Raw genomic sequence first — 25,427 nt, forward strand, 5'->3', positions numbered from 1 at the left:
CTCATTTCCCATTTATCAGCACATGGACAGCAGCAGTTGGATTTCATCTCCTGGAATTTTTAAATACTTACATGAAAGATCTAGCATGGTGCCTTTTGTAAAGCTGACTTCCAAAATTATGTCGTCTTCTTTACATGACCATGATATTATTTGCTCCAGGGATCTCCTAAGAACGGAACCAGTTACAATTTTTGATGGGATCTCTAAAAACAGAAAAAGGGACACGGGTGGCGCTGTGGGTTAAACCACAGAGCCTAGGGCTTGCCGATCAGAAGGTTGTCAGTTCGAATCCCCGTGATGGGGTGAGCTCCCGTTGCTCGGTCCCTGCTCCTGCCAACCTAGCAGTTTGAAAACATATTAAAGTGTAAGAAGATAAATAGGTACCGCTCCAGCGGGAAGGTAAATGGCATTTCCGTGTGCTGCTCTGGTTCTCCAGAAGTGGCTTAGTCATGCTGGCCACATGAGCCGGAAGCTGTACACTGGCTCCCTCGGCCAATAAAGCGAGATGAGTGCCGCAACCCCAGAGTCGGTCACGACTAGACCTAATGGTCAGGGGTCCCTTTACCTTTACCTAAAAACAGAAAGAGTAAACGATATAGGCCAGGTAAACAATAGCTTGGGTTTCTACAGCACAGGGTTTCTTTAACATGCAGATAATATATGAAACTCTCCTTATTTGAACCCAGGTATGATTGTGCATTGCAACTGATAAAGGATGCAAGGTGCCATATGTTAAAAAAAAAATCAGTAAAATTCATATTATAAAATGAATGTGTAGGAGATAGTGAAGGAAGGAATTAGATGAGAACAATTGCAGGACAAAGTATTTTGTAACTCAGTTCATCATTTATTTCGGAAATTTGAGTACAATGTCTGGAGAAATAAGGAAGATGACATGCTTGGTAAATCTGTCCAGAACAAGAGCTGTGAGAAAGTAAAGGAAATAAGTGTGATAATATGAAGATGGATTTAGAAGAACTATAACAGGCAAATGGAAGTACAGAACAGAATGTGTTTAGAAATAAGTAGTGCAGTGTACCTTCTTGATGACAACAGCTGTAAATGGAGGGAAAAGGAATCTATTGCAATATACCAAATCCTCAGCTTCCCTCATAGAAGTAACTGAGAAAACGGAAGTCTGAAGATGTAAACTAGAAAACTTAACTTCTAACACGGAATTAAAACATTTTTGTCAAATGTTTGCAAACTTTAGTATTTTGAGATTTCCTTACTACAATTTCTATCAGTGTAGCAGACGTATCTATTTCCCATGTGGGTAACAGCATGCTTCCGTGACTTTGGAAAAATTGCAGCTTTGTTTGGTACTTTGGTCTATTCTTAATTTGATTGAGGACTGATTTATATGACCAAATGGACATATTCAGAATGTTGGTTGAACGGATCTGTGCAGAAGGACCAGCTTGACCAGCTAAGTGGGCAACTCCCCAGTTAGCATGGGTATGAATGCTAGTCTAGGATGTTCTATTCCCAGCTGGTAGTGGTACTCCAGTTGGAGGTCTTACATGGTCTTAAAAAATAATAATAATAATTTGTATTTAATTTTGCAGCAAGAAATCAACTTCTCACCTAGAACATCATTTTTCGGTGTGTGTATCCATAGGCATACTGTGTAACATATGGTATTGGGGAAGGGCTTCTAGCTTCGTAGCAGGGAAACTGCTTTGCATACAGCTCCCTGGTTCAGTCCCCGGCATCTTCAGTCGGAGTGAAAAAAACTGTCCAAAACCCTGAGGAGCCACTTCCAGTCAGTGTAGAATATACTGATCTAGATGGACCAATGTTCTGACTTGGTGTAAGGCAAATTCTTATATTGAACCCTTCACTGTCTTTTTACAACTTGTCTAAACACCTCACATCTTACCCATTCCTTTGAGCCTCAAAATAATGCATCTCTCCAAAAGGAGAGATTTTGGAATATTGGTGGTTTAAGGTGACTTGTCCATATAAGATAGGAAGGGGAATCACATTACAGTATTGTGTCCCTGATTGACCATTCTCCTCATCTGCATACTTTTGGTGAGTCAGCTTCTGACCATCTATTCTAGCAAAGCAGCTTTGAATACTGGTAGGATGTTGTTGCGTTCAGGTCATGCTTGTGGGCTTCCGACAGGTATCTGGTTAGCCATTGTGAGAACGGGATGCTGGGCCTGGTGAGCCATATATGTTCATCTATATAGGCTATACATTTGCTGTATCTCTATCAGAACTGCAGCAAACCATTCCTTCTACAGCTGGGTCATTAAAAATAGGCAGCAGCACCTTAAGCAAGTATCGGAAATTGAACCAGAAACTTAGTTCATACAAAACTTGGGCCCTACCACCAAGTTTAGCATATGGGGAAGCACTTGGTGTGATTGCTTTGTGCCATGCCCCTCATCTGCTAAGTCCATCCACTTCTGCTATGCCACAACAAAGCTGCACTGAGCTGTCCCTGTGGTAAATGTGGGTGAATTTGGGCACTAGGCACATTGTGAAGTAATTCCATGACTGAATCGGCGTACAGATGTCTGGCAAGGATCTACTCTGCTCATGCTGTATCAGCTTATTCATATTTTCCAAAGAGTAACACCCTACTCACCAGCCTACATATGGGGGGGAAAAATAACATAACTGGCAGAAGGCAAGAGGTCTTATTTCAATGTTTCTTTTCCAGGAATGTTCCATAGGTGCACCATTCAACCGGCGTATCAACTGCGCACATTAGCCTGGAACCAATAAAACAACATTAAAACCAGTTAGCAAAAGAAAGGTCTTCAGAATGTGTTTGATTAACTCCCACTGCAGCCATTACTCAACAGATTATTATTTTTTTGAGGGGGAGGAGAGGAAAGCTACGCTAAGGAATAGCTCGTCTAGATTGGCGCTACCCCACATCTCTTAAGGAAAGTTGGCACCCGTCCCCTCCCCCAGTATTATGCCCATTTCTCCTTCCCACACGCGACAAAAAAAAGACCTGCATCGTTCTGCTCGGAGGTTGCACATTCCACCTCCAGACACTGTGCTTTAAATGCAGGAAATCTCACATCCGGGACATGAAAAGCGAGCAAAGACGTGGAATGCAAAGGGGGAGAGGTTCTCCCCCGCTTCTCCTCCCCTCCCTTCTTCTCCTCCGCTTTTAATGCTGGCTGAAGTAAGTAAAAAACCCCTTGATTGGAGGATACGGGAGTGGGGGGCGAAATCCTTCTCTCCTCTGCTAGCCTTTGGAAAGTTGCAGCTACAGTTGCGTTGGGCAACGGAGCTGGAGAGCTGGAAGGGGGCGGGAGGCAGGGCAGAGAAGGACCGGGGCTGCAGATCCGGGAGGCAAAAGGAATTGCGGGGAGGGTGCGGGGGGGGGGAATGCTCGGTCCTCGCCACAGCCAATCCCGGCAGCGATCACATCAATGCAAATAGGAGCACAATGGAGCTAGCAATAAGCGCGCTGCAGCCAAGCTTGGAGCGGGCTGCGCTTGGCTGACGGGCCGCCTCTCCAATGGCAGGCGCCGGGGGGCTGCGGGTGGCCAGTGGCTGCAGCGCGGGGGCGTGCCGGGGCCAGGCTAGGCTGTCCTTGCAGGGTGTCTGGGCTAAACTTCGCCAAATAATAGCTGTTTGTATTTTGGCTGCTGCAGGAGCCATTTTAGGTAAGTTGGGCTCTGAACTTTTTATTGGCGCGCCGTGCGCGAGTGAGGGGTGCGCGGGGTGCGCAAGGCGGCGCGGGGCCAGCCTATGAATGAACTCTGCGCTCGCCGGGCAGGGCAGGCGGCAGGGGCCAAGGAGCCGGCGGCTGGTCAGGCGGCCCGGGCTCGGCCGGCGGGCGGGTGGGGGGTCTTGCCAAGCGCTTAGTTTCTCCTCTCAGACACTGTCATGGCGTTGGCGAGGCTCTGTCCTTGGGAAGCAGAGCTGGGCGCCGGGGAGGGGGTGCTGCGTGTGATGGTGCCCTTGCGCAGAGTTGCAAGGAGGGAGAGGATGCCCATGTGGAGCCGAGCAGGGATGCCCCGCAGGTTCCCCTTGCAGCGCAAACCTTCCCCCTTAAAGCGCAAGGCTCGGGGAGGAGAGCGAGCGGGGGATGGGGGAGGGAGGGAAGATGATCTGCAGCTCCTCCCTCTCCCCCTGTGTGCAGGCAGGCTGTGGGCTATGGCTGGGGCTGCCGCCGCTGACCCTCTCACCCCCAGAAGTTCTCTGCGCCTGCCCACTGTTTTGCATGGGTGGCGATCGGGAGGATGCGCCGTCCAACCCCAGCTGCGACTCCCCTTGGGTCGAGTCCCACGCACTGCAGTTTGCTTTCTCTCGCCCCCCCCCAGCCCTCCCTCCGAGGCGCTCACGCACAGAAACGCGCGCACACACACAACGCACAGTCCAGCCCACCTGCCTCTTTTGCAGATCCATCCACAATACGGCCATGAGTCATGTGCATTCCTGCAACCATGACCAAGTTTGGTGCAATTCCGGGGCTAGGGAGAGATTAGCATCGAAGGAGAGTTGGAAACTCAATCCATCCCCTCTCTACTCCTCCGTTCATTGTTTTGCGTCCGTGTTGCCACCTTCCGAATTATGCCGCCGGGAGGTAGTGATGTTTTGTAGAGGGCTTGTAAATATTTGCAGATTAAAAAGCAAATCGGGAGGCCCTGAATTCCCAGGGTGAAAGAGCAACTCCCCATCTTGTTTGATTTTGTGACCGCCACAGCGCTGTATGTTTTGAGCTATGAGACGTGTTCGGTAAGCATTCCAGAGTTTACAAAAATGGTACACAGCAAGCCTGCATGGCTGTGTGTTTGTGTGTCTGTCTTGGAGGGGGAGACTTGGAACCTGCAAACTGTGTACACTGTCCCTGTGGACTAGTGACTTAAAAAGTGTACGTGTAGTACAGGGTGATGCATACTGAAATGGGACTTATCATTGAGAGAAGTGTTTTCCAATAACCTGGGATTCCACATGGAGTATGAAGTTTACATACTAAAGAATGGTTATAGGCCTGATCTGCTACCAGTACGTGGTAAGAAACACCGCAGATAAGAAGCATCTCTGCTGTGGTATACTGGCATTCGTTAGACTGATACTATACAAGCTGTGATTTTGATGATATTTTTGTACTTCCCTCACTATTGTAGCAAAATGTCAATTCATTGCCAGTCTCCTAACACTGCAACCAGCAAAACAACTCATTAATTTCAAATCTGGAATATCATCACCCACAGCTTCTTGACCTAGGGCAAGCAAAGGCATCTTCTAACCCTGAAGTGGATTAGAAAACACAAATGAAATCTGCTAATGAAAGCAATTAATGAGCAAGGCTTTCTGTGCTGTAAAAGCGGCAACTATCGTTGCTGCCAGCTGATCCGTTCCTTCTCTTTTGCTGTGTGCAGAGCAGACACAGATCTTTTGTGACTTTGCAGTGGTAGTCGCAATAGAAGAGGCATGGCAAGTCACATTAGAGTCACTTCTCATTCACTCTGTTGTCGCTGTCTCCCTGTGAACTTGTAGTCTCATTACGCAGCCTTAATCCTCATCATTTTGATCACTTCTTTGGGGAATTCTTTATGTCTTGTACCAATGACTTTTTACTGGTAATCGGAATGGATTTCTTCGTATTGATCAATAAGCTTCTCGGTCTAAATGCTATAAGAAGTCAAAGGGAAACCCACACACTCCCAAACAGAATGTAAAAAAAAGGGGGGGGATAAATCATACGTTGTTGCTGGCTGGTGAAACCATTTTTTATAATATACCAAGCATTTTCTCTGTATTGACTTGCCTTTATGATAATTGCTCAAAACTTTAAATAAAGTTGGGAACGTCTGAGACTGGTGAGGCATTTGATATTTGCAATGCTACTCTTGACAGCAGGGTTAGATGTTCTGAGAGCCAGTCTAGTGTCAATGTGATTGATGGACTGGATCAGTCACAGCCTCCCAGCTTTGGCTACATTGCACCATGGTTGTAAAGATGAAATGTGGGGAATGTATGCTGCTCTGAGCTCCCTGGAGGAAATATGAAATAAATGTGTAATAAATGAAAACAGTAAGTAAGTATTTGCTAGTCTGCATAGATTCTTCAAATTTATTAGTTTGATCCCTAGACTTAGGCATATTACTCACTGTGGTTGTGAACCCATGTCTTGACAAAGCTAGAACTGGGAGACCCTTTGACATCAGCTTTTCTATGTGGAGAAAGGGTTTTGTGGTTGTTGTTGGCAGTGTTCGAAATTAGGCAGTTGCCAGGCGCATTTTGCACCTGGCTTTTGACCACTTGCGACCAAGTGAAGATGCCTGGGTGCCAGGATGGCGCCTGACGTCTCCACCATCTGGAGGTGCATGCCTGGGGATCTTGTTGGTTGTGGTATGAACCATTCAGTGATGAGCAGCTCCTCACCCATCTAAAGCAGTTATAGCCCAGACACAGATTTACCACATCTAGTGAGAACTAGGTTTTAGCTGAGCCAAAAACATGTTCTTAGGATGAAGAATCATGGCCTGCTTCTCCATTGTGTCCTTGTTACTGCAATGCTTTGGTAGCATTGCAGGGATATTATCCTGATGCTGCAAGGGAAATGTGCAGGATTGTTGTGTCAGTGATACAGTGCTTCTTGACTTAACTTGAAAAAGAGGTCCCTCTTCTTTTTAAAAAAGTAGCGTGTACTTGTCGACTGCTGCTAGTTTGGAACACCATATTTTAGTAAAATGACTGTCCTGTTCTTGTTTTCTTTGAAATAAGTCCCACTTTGTTCAGCTGGGTTTACTCATAGTATGTAAGTGATGCATAGAAGTACAGCTGTCATTTACTGAAAGGTGTTGCCTGTATATTTTAATAATACATGTATTATCCTGTCATTTTGCATAAAGTTCCAAGGCGGAACAGTGGTACTGCTAAGTTGTTTTGACCTCAGCGCCTAGGACTTGCCGATTGCATGGTCGGCGGTTCGAATCCCCGCGGCGGGGTGCGCTCCCGTCGTTCGGTCCCAGCGCCTGCCAACCTAGCAGTTCGAAAGCACCTTCGGGTGCAAGTAGATAAATAGGGACCGCTTACCAGCGGGAAGGTAAACGGCATTCCGTGTGCTGCGCTGGCTCACCAGATGCAGTTTGTCATGCTGGCCACGTGACCCGGAAGTGTCTGCGGACAGCGCTGGCTCCCGGCCTATAGAGTGAGATGAGCGCACAACCCTAGAGTCTGGCAAGAGTGGCCCGTACGGGCAGGGGTACCTTTACCTTTAATGAGAAATTTCAGTAATATTGTTCAAAGTTGCACCTTAGTATTCGGAGAGGCTGAGATGTCATGTCTCTTGGGACCAAACAGGAATTGAACAACTTGTTCCTTGTACTCCCTGGTGAGAGATTGTCTCTGCAATCCCTGGTGGGACCTTTGATGAAATCACTAAATCTCTTTGGGATGTTTCCTCTCTGATGTCTTGAAAGCACGGGGCTCTGAGACTTTGCTACAAAACTTAATTTATTTGTATTTGTCCATCATCCCACCCGCTGAACATTTTCCTTGGAAAGTAAAACTACTTTCATACTCATCCTTCATTAGCAAATATACATGAATTTTAGTTTTTATTTTGTAAATTTGTGTTTTGTGTGGCTTCCAGTTTAATTAATTAAAATGGAATCCACACAAAAAACAAATTTACAAACTAAAAACTAAAATTCATGAATCTTTGCTAATGAAGCTGGTATCATTACAATTCTGCATCTCTGCATTTTCTTTAGCATTTGCAAAACTTGGTGGTAGAAAGGAGAGCCAAATGCAAGAAGAGAAATCATTAATAAAATGATGGAGGAGATTAGAGGCAGTAGACTTTCATTCAAAGAGGCAGATATGGAAATAGGCTTGAGCTTTTGTAGGTAACAGGAGATTTTGTCAGGATAGTTTGAAATCTCTTGTTGAAAGCTGCATAAGCTGTGCATCCACAATTGCCTGTGTGTGTGTGTGTGTGTGTGTGTGTGTAAGTTAGGATTCCTCAGGTGGGAACAACCAATTCTTTCTCTTTCTATGATAATCTGGCTGTGGAGACTGCTGATTGGCTCACCTTTGTGACAGTCATGTCAATTGCAGAGTTACTCCCGTAATCCGTTCAAGAGTAGTTCAAAGGGTGTGTTTTTTTAAAAAAGATTTTTTTTATAAAAAAATAAGGCGCCAAATAAATGTTTCGTCAAATTAACATACTGTATGCTTGGGAGAAAATAATTATCAAGCAAAAAAACTTATCTGAAGGAGAAGCAGCAGCAAAAATGGTGCCAGGTGCCAGGTACTTGTGGGTTAAACCACAGAGCCTAGGACTTGCCGATCAGAAGGGCGGCGGTTCAAATCCCCGCAACGGGGTGACCTCCCGTTGCTCGGTCCCTGCTCCTGCCAACCTAGCAGTTTGAAAGCATGTCAGAGTGCAAGTAGATAAATAGGTACCGCTCCGGCAGGAAGGTAAATGGTGTTTCTATGCGCTGCTCTGGTTCGCCAGAAGCAGCTTAGTCATGCTGGCTACATGACCCGGAAGCTGTATGCCGGCTCCCTCGGCCAGTAAAGCGGGATGAGCGCCGCAACCCCAGAGTCGGTCACGACTGGACCTAATGGTCAGGGGTCCCTTTACCTTTACCCTTACTTTTACGTGTGTAAAGGAGTAAAGGAAGCAGAGCATTCAGTACAGCAGAAAAATAAAGATGCACTGGTTTTTGGGTATGCTAGTCACACCAGTAAATATCAAGTGGTAATTCTTTTCCTGGGCGGTATTACTTCAAGCTACAAGTAGGAAGATAACATGTTTGAATTCTTCCCCACTAAGCAAAAAAAAAAAAATTTTGTCTGGGACCATGGATTGCTCAGTTGTCACAGTATAGTGCAGATAATGCCAAGATTGCAGGTTCGATCCCCCTATGGGACAGCTGCATATTCCTGCATTGCAGGGGGTTGGAGTTGATGATCCTTGGGGTCCCTTCCAACTCTACGATTCTATGATTTTGGAGAGCTCCTGGTGGTTAGGATAGGCCTCAGTGATGAGCTGGATGGTTTGGTAGCTTCTTTGAGAAAAATTCAAACGTAGTCACTTTCCTCCCTGCCACCAATATCATGCAGGAAACATTTTACCACCTGGTTCTGCAAGGTCTCCCTTTAGAATTCAGGCCAATGGTGTAGCGTGGGGGTGGGGGCACAGGAGCAGTTGCCCTGGGCTCAAAATTTCAACACCCTATGCTGCCTCATCACAGCTGCGTGCTTCCGTCACTGGGCTTTGTTGAAAACAGCTTTTCCATGTCAACCAGGAAAGGAGCTTTCCAGACTGCGGCTGCCATTTCCTGGGTGACGCGGATACCTTTAGGGAGGCAGTTGAATGCACATGCATACAGTGGTACCTCGGGTTACATATGCTTCAGGTTACAGACTCCACTAACCCAGAAATAGTACATCGGGTTAAGAACTTTGCTTCAGGATGAGAACAGAAATCGTGCAGCGGTGGCACGGCAGCAGCAGGAGGCCCCATTAGCTAAAGTGGTGTTTCAGGTTAAGAACAGTTTCAGGTTAAGAACAGACCTCTGGAACGAATTAAATACTTAACCCGAGGTACCACTGTACTATGTTCATTTGATGTTTTTAATATTTTGTTGGGAGCTGCCCAGAGTGGCTGGGGCAGATGGGTGGTATATAAATAATAACCTTCGTTGTAGTAGATGTATTGCCTATTGGAAGGGCTTTTTGGCTTATATAGAAATGCACAGGAAGAATTTCTTCCCAGTGGACCAATCAAAGAGGCTTGGAACAGAAGTACTGTGGGTTCATTGGCTAGGTCAACTGAAAAGGGACTCTTCTGTACTGTACTCAGTCTTTGGGTTCTACTGAGTTGTACTCAGAGTAGACCTGTTAAAATTAAAGGACCTGAATTAGTCATGCCCATCTGCTCTGACTAGGACTAATAATTGGCTACTATCTTCTGGAATTCTCTTCTGAGAAATATCTATCAAACCGCTTCTTTGCTTTCATTCTGCTGCCAGGCCTGGGACAACGTTGCTATAGAAAGATTTTTCCTGGCTATTAAGTGATTATCCTGATTCAATTTGTTTTTGTCTTTTCAGTTTCATTTGTATTTCAAATGTTACGGATAGCTTCTATTTACATTTTTGCTGTATGTGAAATTTGCTGCTTTGTGAACTTATTTTAGTGGAACAGACAGCAATAAATTTATTAAAATGATATAGACAGGTACTGGTTTGTGATGTGATCTGCCCATCCTATGAACAGTTACTAGGGCCCTATTAAACATAGTTGAATTTTGAGTAAAGATGCATAGTATTATACTATAAATCTCAGCACTGGTGCACACATGAATTGCTGATGTCTAAAAAGAATAAAAATGTGTTTCAGAAAATCAAAACTAAGAGGGTGAGGTTGATTTAGTGTTTCTCTTGTTTACATTCAAACATCCTGAAATGTGTGTTATTTCTTCTTCAACTATTTGTATCAAAGCAAAAGAAAATCACCAATAGTTGCTTTCTAAGAGCCACTTCAAAGGTGATAGTCCTCCTTCACATATCATAGTACTAGCACAATCATAATAATAGCATTTTAGAGTATTCAGACACTTCATATACATTTATTCTCTACTGGCTATTGACTGAAACAGACACATAAAAACACACATTCTCAGTCATGTGAGTGCTAAGTATATGGGGAAAAGGAGGAAAACCATACGTTAGGTGTGTGTGATGTCTGTAGATGCACATTTGGTGTACATGCCCTAAGAGGCACCATTCAGTTGTGGCTTTCCAGTGCATCTATGCACAGCAAGAACAGATGAATATGTACGGCTTGCAAGTTCCCCCCTATTTGTTTATTTTCATAATTTACATCCCAACCATCTGTCAAAAGTACTTTAGGTGCCATACACAAAAATGATACAGTAGTAAACATTAAACTAAAATAATCAAGCCAGATACTATAGAAGTGTGTGGTTCAAGAAAATACTTTCATGTAAGATGAAAGTTGCATTTTAAAAGGTGCTGAAGAATGTGACTGACTGCTTTTAGGGCTTTGTGGTAAAAATTAACTAGTGTGGCATCAATGTGTTTTTGTTTTCCCATCATGCAATGTGCAACTAAGCTTTGCATGGTTTCGTGGGGTGCAGCTGTACAGTGGCACCTTGGGTTACAAACACCTTGGGTTACAAACACTTCAGTTTACATACTCCGGTAACCCGGAAGTAGTACCTCGGGTTAAGAGCTTTGCCCCAGGATGAGAACATAAATTGCGTGGCAGTGGCAGCGGGAGGCCCCATTAGCGAAAGTGGTTCCTCAGGTTAAGAAAGGTTTCAGGTTAAGAATGGACCTCTGGAACGAATTAAGTTTGTAACCAGAGGTACCACTGTACTCTATTTCATCATGCTGTGAACCAGAATACTACCTGGAAAGTACTGTGACAATGGTCATTGAATGTTTGTGTTAGGAGCAGTTTCCTCTCTCATCTGTATTCCGCAAATTTTATTTCTCTCTCTCCTGTTATTAGGCATTCTTGCTGCACGTAGCTGATGATGATGACTAGCTCTTTCCCAGATCACACTGTACTGACTGAAGAGCCCAAGTCGTATGCTGGATGGAAGAATAGACTTGAATCTGATTTCATATTCTTCCTTGACCACTAAGTTGGTGGCCTTGGGCCAGTCCCAGACTTCCTCTCAGGGCTGATATTAGGAAAGATTGAGATAACGCCATGTACCCTGAGCTGTTAGGAGGAGGGATGGAATACAAATGTGATAAATGAAGTCTGACTGGTGTAAACCATTTATTAAAAGGCTGCCTTTATGCCTCCTGTGTTTGCTCTAGGCCGTACTAGTTATTTAGCTGATTTAGCAATTGCACTATCATGTGGATACTCACAGGAAAAATAGCTACCGCTCAGCTCCTCCTTTTCTCCTTAGCCTAGAACTAAGCCTTTCTTTGGTTTAGCGTTCTTTCCAAACCTAGACTCATGGTTTGTCTCATTCCATGCATAACCAAAAACGCAAACCTTTACATGCTACAAGTTGCTTTACTTTTATAACAAAGACCTGAGTTTCCTGCTTCAGTATTGTTAGTTTTTAATGATTTTGATTTGTCAAAAGGTATGCCAATAATATTTCTGACAGTATTTTCCCTTTATGTCTTCAGAGGCATTGTAAAGATGTACAGGTGGATTATGCAAAGCAAATTTATTTTCTTTGGCCAGTTCTCTTTTTTGTCAGGAAGGTTGCTTGAGAATGTGAACTTCTTTTTAAAAACAGCTGCAGAAACTATAAGCTTGAGGCATCTGTGCCTTGTATGACCTCTGAGACACAAACTACATGTGATGGCAGTATTTGCTGAAACTTGGGTCTGCCTCTGTTGTGTATAAACTGGGGTGGGGAGCTCTGCTTTTTAAAGCAAATGGGGCATACTGGTGAGGAGAATAAACCCCTATCCTCTTACATGAATATATGTAATTATTAAGTATCTATCTGACAGTTTACACTCAGTGGTCTGCAGACCTCACCTGCTCTGGTCAGACCTCACCTGGAGTACTGTGTCCAGTTCTGGGCACCACAGTTCAAGAAGGACACTGACAAACTGGAATGTGTCCAGAGGAGGGCAACCAAAATGGTCAAAGGCCTGGAAACGATGCCTTATGAGGAACGGCTAAGGGAGCTGGGCATGTTTAGCCTGGAGAAGAGGAGGCTAAGGGGTGATATGATAGCCATGTTCAAATATATAAAAGGATGTCACATAGAGGAGGGAGAAAGGTTGTTTTCTGCTGCTCCAGAGAAGCGGACACGGAGCAATGGATCCAAACTACAAGAAAGAAGATTCCACCTAAACATTAGGAAGAACTTCCTGACAGTAAGAGCTGTTTGACAGTGGAATTTGCTGCCAAGGAGTGTGGTGGAGTCTCCTTCTTTGGAGGTCTTTAAGCAGAGGCTTGACAACCATATGTCAGGAGTGCTCTGATGGTGTTTCCTGCTTGGCAGGGGGTTGGACTCGATGGCCCTTGTGGTCTCTTCCAACTCTATGATTCTATGATTCTATAACTATTTTTGAGAAAAAAGAGAGGTCGTCATCTGATAATCCCCCGTAGCCTTCAGACTGGGCTGCCATAGATTCCCCTTTCTCTTGACTCCTTTAGCCTATAGATTAGCACAGCTGTGTATCTTTCAAGGGCATCACAGCACTGAACTTTTTTATACCTCAAGAGCATCAAACTCTTCACAAAATGTTTGAGTAGCAAATTCCAATACAGGCAACTCCCCATTTGTACAGGTGTTGCGTTTCGGGTCATACTATGTGTTGGTGGGGCACACATAAGCCCACCCTGCCCTGTTCTGCCCCCTTCTGGGGCTGAAAATGGTGTGCAAGTCAGCAGTCGCCCATTCCTTGAACGCTTGCAAAATATGTAACAATTGGCCAAGTTCCCAAGGATGCTGACTGCAATGTAAACTTCACTGAAATTTCATGTTTAGCCTTAGTAGGATTTCTATACGACTTTGTCAGCCCTAGATAGCCCTAAATGCCAGTGGGTTTAAATCTGCAGAGAAAAAGCATTATAACACAACTGAAAGTCAATTAACCCTTAATAGTTATTCTCATTCTCTTAGCATTCCCCCACCTGCGCCTTGTATATTTTAAGGAAGAGCTTTAAGAGCTCTAATACAATTTCTCTCTTGTGTGTTCTTAATACTGCTATTATTTCATTGTTGTTAGACCATTTCTGTATTTTTTAATGTATTTTGTAAATTGCCCTTTTAGTATTGTAAACTTCCCTGTGATCTTTGGATGAAGGCAGTTTAATAATAATGATAGTAATAATAATAATAATAATACAGCGGTACCTCGGGTTAAGTACTTAATTTGTTCCGGAGGTCCGTTCTTAACCTGAAACTGTTCTAAACCTGAAGCACCACTTTAGCTAATGGGGCCTCCCGGTGTCGCCGCGCCGTCGGAGCATGATTTCTGTTCTCATCCTGAAGCAAAGTTCTTAACCCGAGGTACTATTTCTGGGTTAGTGGAGTCTGTAACCTGAAGTGTATGTAAAGCGAGGTACCACTGTAGTAATAATATCCCTACTCACAGCCAAGCTCTAGCACTAGAAAGCATCGTACTTGTGAAACAAGCGTTGTGTCAGTGTTGGAGGGGAGAGGCTTTGTGTGGGTAATGGTGGCAGCTGTTTTAGTTTGAACCTTAGGGTATAGGCTTTATTTTTAAATCCTCTAAATTAAGAGTTGCTTTATGTGTGTGTTTATGTATGATAAGAGAATATAGGGCTTGTGTTCCTAAGGAAAGTGAACTTGTTTTGTTGTATATTCAGGGGAATTGCGTAGAAATAAAGAATTCTCTGAAGTTTTCTTTAATGGCCTGGTCTATTTCTATAGACACTGGCCACATAGTTCCTGGTGCCCAGCAAGGACTCAACCAGAGCAAGCCCAAGACACAGTGGTGCCTGGGGCAGAAAATCCAAATGCTGATGATCATGTATGTTTTCCTCTCCTGTCAGAGGCAGTCTGCTTCTGAGTTCTAGCACCTGAAAACTGCAGGAGAGGAGAGTGCTCTTGTGCTCAGTTCCTGCTTGTGAGCTTCCCTTAGGCATCTGGCCACTATGAGAACAGGCTACTGGACTACATGGTCTACTAGCCTTTCCAGCAGGCTCTTCTTATGTGTTTACCACAGGATACAATCCGTCAGGAATGGCTTCTCTGCAGCTACTTCCTGTGCAATGAACAGGAGTTGTGCAGTAGCTCAGTAACGCTCCCGTGCAGTTCCTATTTATTTCATTGGAGCTTGCACATGAGAAAATTCCCGGTGGCGATGATATCTGTCTCCCTCTCTTTTATCTGAGGCGCCTGTCTCATTTTTCCTCTTGATAAAGGCTATCTCTATCCTGCACTGGTGCATCGGGAAGGGGACATAGTTCTCTTAATGCTAGATCTTAAGAGCCCCTGGGCAATTGCAGATGGATGATATAAGATGGCTAGTACTAGGTCTAATGTTTCTAGTAGTTACTGCAAAGGTGGGAGTTTGCCCTGTCAGTCTTTGTGCAGCCACAGCAACAGGCATGTAGATAGTTGGGCTGTGCATTTGTTGCTTTGACCTTTAGCGCACCTTCTTACAGTTTTAATGGAAGATAGTTCAATTAATTTAAATCACAGGAGAAAATGTATTTCTTTGTAGGCAGGCGATTTTTAGGTCCACTGATTTTTCAACTTAAGTAGCAACTACAGCCACGTGGAAGCAGTTTGAAGGAAGAGAAGAGCCTGTGAAAGGGAAGGGAGGGCAACAGGCCAGTCTTAACACCACAAGTCTATATACATGTCTTCTAAGGAATAAGCAGGCACCCCCAAATTGAACAGTTCTATCTTGTGCTTTTGGTCTGTAATGCTAATGTTATAGTAACAGTGCCTGTGTGGGTGTGGTTTTTGAGGCAGAGATTTTCAAAGAACCGGAGCACTCCTTTTACGGGCTATAAGCCTCGTTTGGGAAACGTATGGCTGACTTGCAGGTTCTGTGCTGGAATCCTGTGAAGGCCCGACCCTCTTTTGGAAACAAAGTGTTTCTAGACCTCATTGTGATGGAGAAACCTTGGAAATGTGGTTGCTGTGTTGTAAAGGCAAAATGAGCTGGAAACGTCTTTGTGTGCAGATTTTTTAAAATGTGGCTACAATAGCAGCAGTGCCTTGCTTGAGGAATGTGTTCCTTCTGGATGTTCAGTCGGTGCTAACATTGTATAGATTTAGGCACCAGCTGAAAGCTTGCTTTTTTGCACACGATTCTGTATGATCAGTGTGTTTCAGAGTTCTATTTTGAATTAACAAATTAATACAATATTATTATATAGAAAATATATACCATGATTTAAATTTTTGTATTTGTACCTGTAGGTGGTCCTGGGGTCTTAGGAAGGTTGTGATGTTAGCCATAAACAAACAAACAAACAAACAAACAAACAAACAAACAGAAGTTTATTTAGAAATTATGTTTCTGTGCAGTTGCACCATTAGGGTCTTCAGTGCATTCTCTTGGACCATTAGGCCCTGCTTATTCAACTTGTTTTGACAGGCAAAAAGACCGTTAACAACACTGGAGAACCCATGATCTAATGCATGGATGTTGAGGATGCCCTCAACAGATTGCCTAAGGGAATGTAGCCCTTGGCTGAAAAAAAGGCCCCCTACTCTTAATGTGGGACGTGGCTGACACTGTGGTCTAAACCACAGAGCCTTAGGGCTTGCCGATCAGAAGGTCGGCGGTTCGAATCCCCACGACGGGGTGAGCTCCTGTTGTTCAGTCCCAGCTCCTACCCACCTAGCAGTTCAAAAGCACGTCAACGTGCAAGTAGATAAATAGGTACTGCTCCGGCGGGAAGGTAAACGGCGTTCCCGTCCGCTGCTCTGGTTCTCCAGAAGCGGCTTAGTCATGCTGGCCACATGACCCGGAAGCTGTCTGCGGACAAACACTGGTTCCCTCGGCCTATAGAGCGAGATGAGCGCGCAACCCCAGAGTCGTCCGTGACTGGACCTAACGGTCAGGGGTACCTTTACCCTTTTTTTACTCTTAATGTACACTATGCAAAACTTAACACATTGTGGTTTGTTGTGTTTAAAAGGTGACCTATGAAGGTGACCTTGTGGAGGGGTGGTACCTATGCTGGGGGGCATGTCATGCTCTTTCTAGGGTAGTTTGTCCACTTTTGCTCCCCACCCTACACTCAGCTTTCACCTGTGGCTCCTACAAGCTGTCAGCATGTGACAGTGGCCACACCCTGGGAACAGCATTGATTGGCTGTCTAATCCAGGTGAGGGTAGCTGATGGATCTTAAACCTCAGTGAGTTAGGCATTTCTCCTGCATGCGAAGACAATCAAGTGCTGACCCACCACTGTCCGCCTGCTTCAATGGGTGCTTGGAGCTCAGAGGACTGTGATATCTAAGCCTTTCAGAACATAAAGGGCACAGTCCAGGAGAATGATCTCCTGTGCTTTCCCCCTTGAAGTGAATGGGAGATATGCAAGAGCAACAGAGCTTGCATAGGAGACCTTCTTGTTGAATTATGCCCATGGTTTTGCAGTGCACCTGAAAGGTGAATAAAATATTGAACAATTCTTTTAAAAGACATGAATGGTAGTTTTCAATGAAGAAAAACGACAGTGCTTTAAAAAAATCTACTTGAAATTAACGTTATTTCAACCCGTGTTAAACCTTAAGCTTAGTGCAATTTATTATGTCACTTGAATAAAGTTTAGAAATATGCTGACTCAATGAGCCCTCATCAAACTTTAATGACTTTTTATATGCAGGCTGTTTCCCCTCCTTCTTATACGATGCTCAGGCGGTAGTAAGGAACAGCTTTAACGAGATTTCAAGGTGAATCTTTATAAATATAGATCAAGTTGTCATATATTGAAGGATTGTGGTTTTAAAGCAAACACTTAATAACGTGCTTGATTTTTCACACTTCCGTGAGTTGTGCTAAATTCAGTAGAATGCCTTGCAAGGTGTAAAGTGTGCGTTTACAGCAAAAAGGGTCCTGCATCCTCAGACTTGGAAAATACACATGCTTGATCTTACATGTGTGACCTTGAACTTGGAGGAGTGTCGTATTCCATGCTGCCTCATAGGTTTTGTCAGAATGATGGTGTTTGAGGTTTGGAGGCAGCCTTGATTTTAAGGGCCTCTAGCGGGTGGCGCTGTGGGTTAAACCACTGAGCCGCTTGGGCTTGCTGATCGAAAGGTCAGCAGTTCGAATCCCCATAACGGAGTGAGCTCCTGTTGTTCGGTCCCTGCTCCTGCCAACCTAGCAGTTTGAAAGCACGCAGTGCAAGTAGATAAATAGGTACTGCTCTGGTGGGAAGCTAAACAGCATTTCTGTGTGCTGCTCTGGTTTCGCCAGAAGCAGCTTAGTCATGCTGGCCACATGACCTGGAAAAACTGTCTGCGGAAGCGGACAAACACCGGCTCCCTCAGCCTGTAAAGTGAAATGAGCGCCGCAACCCCAGAGTCGTTCACGACTGGACTTAATTGTCAGGGGTCCCTTTACCTTTAGGTAAACATAGCCTTCCTACTTTGCAGTGTAGGAGTATGTTGCTGATTTATTTTTATTTTTTATTTGCTAAATAACTTGATCGTTACTCTTTTAAAAAAAGATGGTATTGGTGGTGATGAAGTATGTATAACTCACGAATAGGATTAAGGGACACTTTTGCCTGAGGGATTGTACACTTGGAATTTCAACACTCAACAGTTGCTTGAGGTCGAGAAATTGATAACAGCTGTTTTTGGAGGAAATCAGGGCTGCTGCTGGCAAAGGATTTGGGCATGATAACATATTGACCACCTAGTAGTGCAGTAAGAGCATAAGAAAAGCCCAATCAGACCAAAGGCCTATCTAGTCCACCTGCCTCTTTCCCACAGCTAGATTGATTTATTATTGTTTTTTATCCCATTTATTGACCATGTCCCATAAAATACCTTGAAGCAATAGATGCTTATGGGAAACTCAAAAGTGGGACTTGAGGACAGCAGCCCTCAGGCTTTTTGTCCCTATGGATTTGTCTCAGCCCTTTCTAAGGGCATCTAGCTAGTAACTAGCACTACTAGCTTTTTCAGATCTGCTACTAGTTATTATGGTTCCAAATATTAGTTTCTTTAGTCTTAATTTGAATTTGTTGCAGCAATAGGGATTGATGATTCTCTGTAGAGCTTCCTTGGAGTGCACTGTTAAAACCAAAGGTAATGTCTGCATGCTGGATTATTATATACACTGTTTGCAGGCTACAGCACCTTTTGCAGAGGGCTGGTCAGTAAACTCAGTTCTCAACTGCATTAACTGAGTTCTGGTAGCGGCAGTAGTGCTGTAGTCCATTCCTCTCTTTATTCGTGTGTGTCCTCATGGAGCTGAATATTCAGCTGGTAGCCGTCTGGCTTTTTTTGACTTTGCCATCCCAATGCTAAATGCCAATGGGACTTGTCTGCCTGTCTGCAACAAGTCTAGTGATTTTCCAAAGCCATTGATTACGGATTCATCAGTCTCAGACACATTTAAAGTTACTTTACAGAATGTGACTGGTCTGTTTAGACTGCTTCCCACAAAATATCTTCCTTTTTATCCTGTAGTTTTGTATAAATTAGTTTTAGTATAAATTATTTGTTGATAGAACTAACTTTTAAGTAAGAGGAAATAAAACTCCTATGCCCCTCCTGGAAAAAAAGTATTGGCGATCAGTGCACAAACAATACATTGGTTGCTGTTCAAAGAAATACGTTGATTACTTAAAAGCATTAGAAGTGTAATAAACACATATTCTGCTAGATCTCTTCTTGAATTAAAGTATACGTTATTGAGCTTTAAATGGCTGTGCTCAAACAAAAAGTCTGCTCTAAGTCAGCCTTTGTCAATCTGGTGCCCTCCAGCTGTTTTGGACTTCAACTCCTCTCAGCCTCAGCCAGCACGCCCAAGTTGTCGTCCCAAACAGCTGGAGGGTACTAGGTTAGTGAACACTGCCAGAAACCTGGGTTACCATGAATGAGCAGCTAGTGCAGTCTGCCGAATTGTTCACACTGTGTTCCTCTGCTACTGCCTGGGGGTGGGAGGGTTTGCACAGAAAATGTTGTTGCGAACAAACCAAAGCTATAGCCTTTGCTATAAAAGGAAAACTGTCTTCACATTATTGTGCAGGTGTAGAAGGCCTCGCTGCGTTTAACAGCGAAACTCAGGAACTGAACGTGTGTAATTTTAAACAGAGTACTGACTTAAGGATCAGCAGGAAATTGGATTTTATGGTTATGTTTTATACATACAATGTTCAGAGTTACTATAAACCAACATATATCCATTATGATAGAGCACCAGGTGCTATGATTGTAACCAAAACATTAAACTATTTTTGAATCGGTATACAACTCAATATATTGCATATTATATCCATTTGCATACTTAAAAATGTGGAAAATCTGTAGTACACATATTTTTTTAAAGAAAAGCTTTTTAATGATTTAAGCAAGAACCTATACTTCAGTGGCATACAGGAATAAAGAAAAGCAATGCAATTAAATAAAAACGAAAATTGAAACACACACACACAAATGCAAATGTGGGTCATTTCATTCACAGTTCCTGATGTGTGGACAGGGGTAGTAGTATTATATATATTTATAAAAGGATATCTTCCTTGAGGTCTTATGATAGTATCACTTAAAGCTGAAAAGTTACTAAGTTACTAAGAATTCCAAAGAGCAGCATATTTCATAGTAAACGTTTTAACATTTTTACCATCATTAATGTATAAAATATTTCTTGCCACATTGTTGAAAGTTAATTTGTTTTTCCTTGTCCTCTAGTGTGCCTTAATTTTTGAGCTAATTTTTCTGCAGCAGCATGGGCCACATTTGACTGTACCATAAATGCTTATTTAATCCCTCCAACTATTTCAGTTTTCTTGCAGTAACGATCCTTGCAGCTGACAATAAATATAGAATAAATTCTTTATCCAAACCGTCTTCATTTGGCCCATCCCATATCCCCAATAATGCTGACAGAAAGGCTGGTTACAATTCTTGTTTTGTTATTAAAATAATTTGTGAGAACACCGTTGCCCCAAAAGCTGCCACTGGGGGACACACCATAAGTAAAAATATAAACCTTTATTTTTTCCCTTTTTGTGGCCAGCAGCATTTTGGAGACAGATTGACTCATAATTCTGAACCTTCAGTGCAGTTTTCAGGACAACCAGAACAAAACAAAAATGTTCATGTGAGCTTCTTGTTCTCAAGTAGTCCGCCATGTATGCACTTGAGGCTTAAGAAAAATCCCACGGGGAAGATAAACATGTTTCATGGCTCTATAGACAATGGCTCTGATCATGAGATGCTTGTACATGTTATATGCAAATCTCTCTTTCTGTCTCAGAGGGGCAGTGAGTGTCTGAATTATTCTGATCAGCCAGGTCTTGGTAAAGATGTAAAGATATCAGTTTTTAGGGAGATTGTTTATGGAATAATTGGACTTGCCATTAAGAGCACCGTAGAAGAGATGCTTTTAAATTTGTGGTCTATGGGAAATTTTCTGGTGCGTATTTTGCCATAGAAAAATGTCTTTTTCATAAGTTTTATTAGTAGCAACCAATAGATGCCAATGGCAAATATAATAAAAGGCAAGTTTGGCAGCTTCCAAAATTATAATTAATGTTTTTCTAAGGTGATTATCCCTAGCAAGTAGGTAAGTCAGAACATCATCCACAGTTTTGGGGGATACTAACATTTCAGCAGTTTTCAGTCTTCCTCCCCCCCAAATACAAACAGTGCAATGAAAATTCAGTGTACATTTGGTTGTCTTTGAATTTTTGCATTCCAAAAGACGTTATTCTTAACAGAGCATTGAAATCGCATGAAGTGCACTGTTAATTTCTTCCCTTAAATATTTCAGGTCAAATTGTATTGTATTGGGACCAAAATTTGGGGCATTTTTAAAGCATGGTTTACTAAAACACACATAATAAACATGTTAAATTAGATCACTCTCTAGGGCATCAGAAATTTTCAGTGCAAATTAGCCAAATTTGTACGGGGGGAAATGTCTTGAATTTTATTTTACAGTTCAAAATTTTCTAGAAAACCCACATTGCTATCCATGGACCACTGCACAAGTGCTTCATTCAGGTGATCCGCAGAAAGGTTGTGGAGCAGTGAGCATATTGGCACTTTCATAGAATCGAAGAATTGTAGAGATGGAAGGGACCACAAGGGTAATCTAGTCTAACCCCTGCAATACAGGAATTTGCCCTGCACAAATACATTCCCCCCCCCCCGATAACCGAGATCAACTGCACATAATGTTGCTCACAAAACAGGCACATCCATTGCATCCAAAGTGAAAAAAACTATATTAAAATATGAATCATGTGTGTTCTTCAATTTGTAGAACAAAAAAGTTTATTAAGTGGCCTGGAGAATTGGTGGTTTAGAGAAAAGAAGTTATCTGGTAGCTGCAAACTCGCTTGTGATTCTCATTGAAATGAAGGACTATTGTCCATATGGCAAATAGCCGGAGGAGCAATCCTCATGTTTTGACCCTTGAAGAAAACTTAGATAATTTACATAACAAAAATTGTTCTGCTAAATTTACAGAGAATTGAATGAGTGAGAAATTTTGAATGGTCTATATTTTCTGCTAAATGAGGACAGAACGTGTGGCGGAGGTGCTGGAAAAATTTTAAAATATGGCAGAACCAATTAATCATTTATGTCAAATGATTAAATTCAATACTCTGTAAAAAAAAAACTTTTTAAACTGAATAACAAAAGTTGTGGCCATTGGTTTGCAAGTTCCTTTAAAAAGAGTTTCCTCTGTTACTTTGAGACACTTGTTTCTTGAGCTCCTGCTGGTTTAGATATTGTACTTGGTATGGCATTGAGATGCTATTTTACAACCTTGATGGATTGATTATGCTTGCTTTGAAATCAGTAACTGTAATTTTACCCTACTGATCACTTTAGATCTTTGGCGGCCTTTAATACTGTTGATGGTGGAGGACCTGCTGCGCTTTTACAAGAGCATTCTGGAATGGTGGTTGTTGGTATTTTCAGGGGTGCCTCTGAGGATGGTGCTGCAGCATCTTGAAGGGGCCTCTCCTACCCCCCTTCTTATTCAAGATACTTGTAAGAACTCTGGGTAAAATGGAGTGGAAATCAGTTATGCCATGCATAGGCTCTGCTCTAGCTTCCTTTACCATCTGTTCTGGCCCTGCGGTTTCAGTGCTTGATTCAGATCCCTTTGTGGAAAAGCTCCTAGTTTCAGGTAAGCTGATTAGGTAAAGCAAAAGGAAAGGAATCCCTGGAGCAAAGGAGGAGGATTGGTGCATCTCTGAAGATGAAGTTTAGTCCACTTTTGTCAGCTTTGTGGCCTTGGCATGGGCGTTCAAATCCATTGCTGGGATTTTGATTTTGTAGCAGTTGCCATTCCACTCTTCATGTTGTGTATTGTTGCTTTCTCCTGTTCTGGCAACTTCTAACAGCATCTGTGCAACTTAGCTGACTGGGGTGCATGCGTACATACATGCAGAAAATGAGTCAGCCTGCCTTCTCTCTTCTGATAGAGTTACAAACGTGGTGGATCAGGGGAATGCTGTGGAGATAGTGTGTCTTGATTTCAGTAAGGCTGTAGACAAAGGCCCCCATGATATTCTTGTGGAGAAGCTGGTAAAATGTGGACTGGGCAAGGTAACTGTTAGGTAGATTTGTAGCTGGTTGACTGATCAAACCCAAAGAGCATTCACTAATGATTCTTGATTATCCTGGGGGAAACGTGATAGGTGATGTGCTACAGGGTTCTGTCTTGGGCCTGTTGTTGTTCAACGTGTATATAAATGATGTGGATGAAGGAATTGAGGGGATGCTCATCACATTTGCAGATTTCTTTATTGATGGAGTCTTTGAAGCAAGCACTATCCCTTGAATTTAGGGAAGGTTATGATAAATATACAGGGTGGAATTCAACAGTGTTCTCTTCCATCCATGGTTCTGGTGGTTGTCCTGACCCTGCTCCCCAACCCAATTTTGGGGGTGCTAGGAGGAAGGGGGAAGCCTCGTTGTACAAGCAGAGCTCATTGTGCAGGTCTTCTGCTGACATGGCTGATTAGGTGAATCTTGTCCATTGATATACAGTGGATGCTCGGATTGTGAACATGATCGGTGTGGGATGCACGTTCGCAACCCGCAGCGTTCACAATGTGTGTCTGTGCACGCGCGAATTGTGATTTGGTGCTTCTGCGCATGCACGACTGCCGAAACCTGGAAGTAACCTGTTCTGGTACTTCCAGGTTTCGGTGGTCCGCAACCCGAAGAAATGTAACCTGAAGCATCTGTAACCCGAGGTATGACTGTACAGTGGTACCTTGGGTTAAAAACTTAATTCATTCTGGAGGTCCGTTCTTAACCTGAAACTGTTCTTAACCTGAGGTACCACTTTAGCTAATGGGGCCTCCTCCTGCTGCCCCGCTGCTGCCGTGCGATTTCTGTTCTCATCCTGAAGCAAAGTTCTTAACCCGAGGTACCATTTCTGGGTTAGCGGAGTCTGTAACCTGAAGTGTCTGTAACCCTGAGGTACCACTGTATTCTTATTCATTATTTATTATATTAATGACTTGCTTCCCATGAAGCACCCCAAAGCAATGTAAAGGTAAAGGTAAAGGGACCCCAGTCGCGAACAACTCTGGGGTTGCGGCGCTCATCTCGCTTTACTGGTGAACCAGAGCAGCAGACGGAAACGCCGTTTACCTTCCCGCCGGAGCGGTACCTATTAACACTTGCACTTTGACGTGCTTTCAAACTGCTAGGTGGGCAGGAGCAGGGACCGAGCAACGGGAGTTCACCCCGTCGTGGGGATTCGAACTGCTGACTTTCTGATCAGCAAGTCCTAGGCTCTGTGGTTTAACCCACAGCGCCACCCGCATCCCCCAAAGCAATGTACAATGCAGTAAAAAAAAAATGTACACAGAACAATAGCCCTGTTTAAATATCCCCAGTTCAAAAATTTCCTCTTTCTTAATTCTGATCTTCCAATAAGCGGGGATAAGGAACCTGTGGCTCTACTGATGTTGTTGGATTCCAGCTCTTATCAGCCTCAGCCAGCATGGTCAGTGGTCAGGGATGATGGGGGTTGAAGTCCAACAAACATTTGGACGGCTGCAGCATCCCCATGCAAACTTGCTTTCTTTTACATACTTCAGTAGTTAAATCAAAATAGACGTGCATCATGTGTACAGTTAGCTTCTTTTGGTGCAGAATTTGGGTTACCTTGCTGCTGAATTTCAGTGTGGTTTGTTTTAAAGGGCAGTGTACACACAGACACACTGCCCCTGCCCACTTTCCCTTGGGCCAGCACATTTTTGCATGCCTGTCGGCTGTGAGCCCTGTGCTTTGATTGCCTTGCTGTCCTTGCTACTGAGCTGCTGTTTTGTTTCCTACTTGGCACAAATCCCTGCATCCTTCTGTGCGCCCCAACAATGGAAGGAAGGTGGGGCATTGGAGAAGGGAGTGCAGAGAAAGCGGGGCCTGTTGGCTTCCTAGGAGGCCCGGGTCACATCCTGATAGGCTTTGCGGTTCTGATTCCCGAGGCAGCGAAGTGAGAACACAACAGAGCTGCCACGCTGGAGTTTCAGCTTGGTTTCTCACAGCAAATGCACACCCCCCCACACTCCGTACAAGAGCCCAGCAGCTGCAGTGTAGACGTAAACAGAACTTGCTGCAGAATGCTGTGGAGAGGAGGTTTGCTTCCTCCATATCTGAAGGCGCTGAATTATCTCTCTCTGCTGCAAAACGCACCTGTCCCTCTCTCCTTTCAAGCATCTTAGCAAATTCCGGGGAAGGGGAGGAGACATTCCTCTGTGGAATTGCCTGGCATGGTTGGCTGCATCTTTCACAGAGAAGCCCTTCCCCCACTCCCCTTCAGTCCACAGGAATGTTGT

General features: G+C 43.6%; 1 protein-coding gene and 1 long non-coding RNA gene across 7 annotated transcripts in view; one reads left to right on the forward strand and one right to left on the reverse strand.

Annotated features, from left to right (window-relative positions):
- Window positions 1-826: 826 nt before the first annotated feature.
- On the reverse strand, window positions 827-3,082 carry LOC128416302 (uncharacterized). The gene is made up of 3 exons (XR_008331180.1): window positions 2,975-3,082; window positions 2,600-2,726; window positions 827-924 (listed from the first exon to the last, which is right to left on the reverse strand). It is a non-coding gene; the product is annotated as an uncharacterized LOC128416302 (long non-coding RNA).
- The window catches only part of CHD6 (chromodomain helicase DNA binding protein 6), a 107,381-nt gene continuing 85,013 nt past the window's right edge, over window positions 3,060-25,427 (forward strand). For 3 of the 6 annotated variants that reach the window (XM_053393876.1, XM_053393877.1, XM_053393871.1), the window contains exon 1: window positions 3,530-3,638. The gene's annotated coding sequence lies outside the window, so the exon portion shown is untranslated. Of the gene's footprint in view, window positions 3,152-3,528; window positions 3,639-4,446; window positions 4,714-25,427 lie in introns of those variants that run through there. The other 3 variants (XM_053393872.1, XM_053393878.1, XM_053393874.1) reach the window with 3 other exon arrangements.

The sequence above is a fragment of the Podarcis raffonei genome, chromosome 6, assembly GCF_027172205.1.
Source record: "Podarcis raffonei isolate rPodRaf1 chromosome 6, rPodRaf1.pri, whole genome shotgun sequence".
Classification (NCBI taxonomy): Eukaryota; Metazoa; Chordata; class Lepidosauria; order Squamata; family Lacertidae; genus Podarcis; species Podarcis raffonei.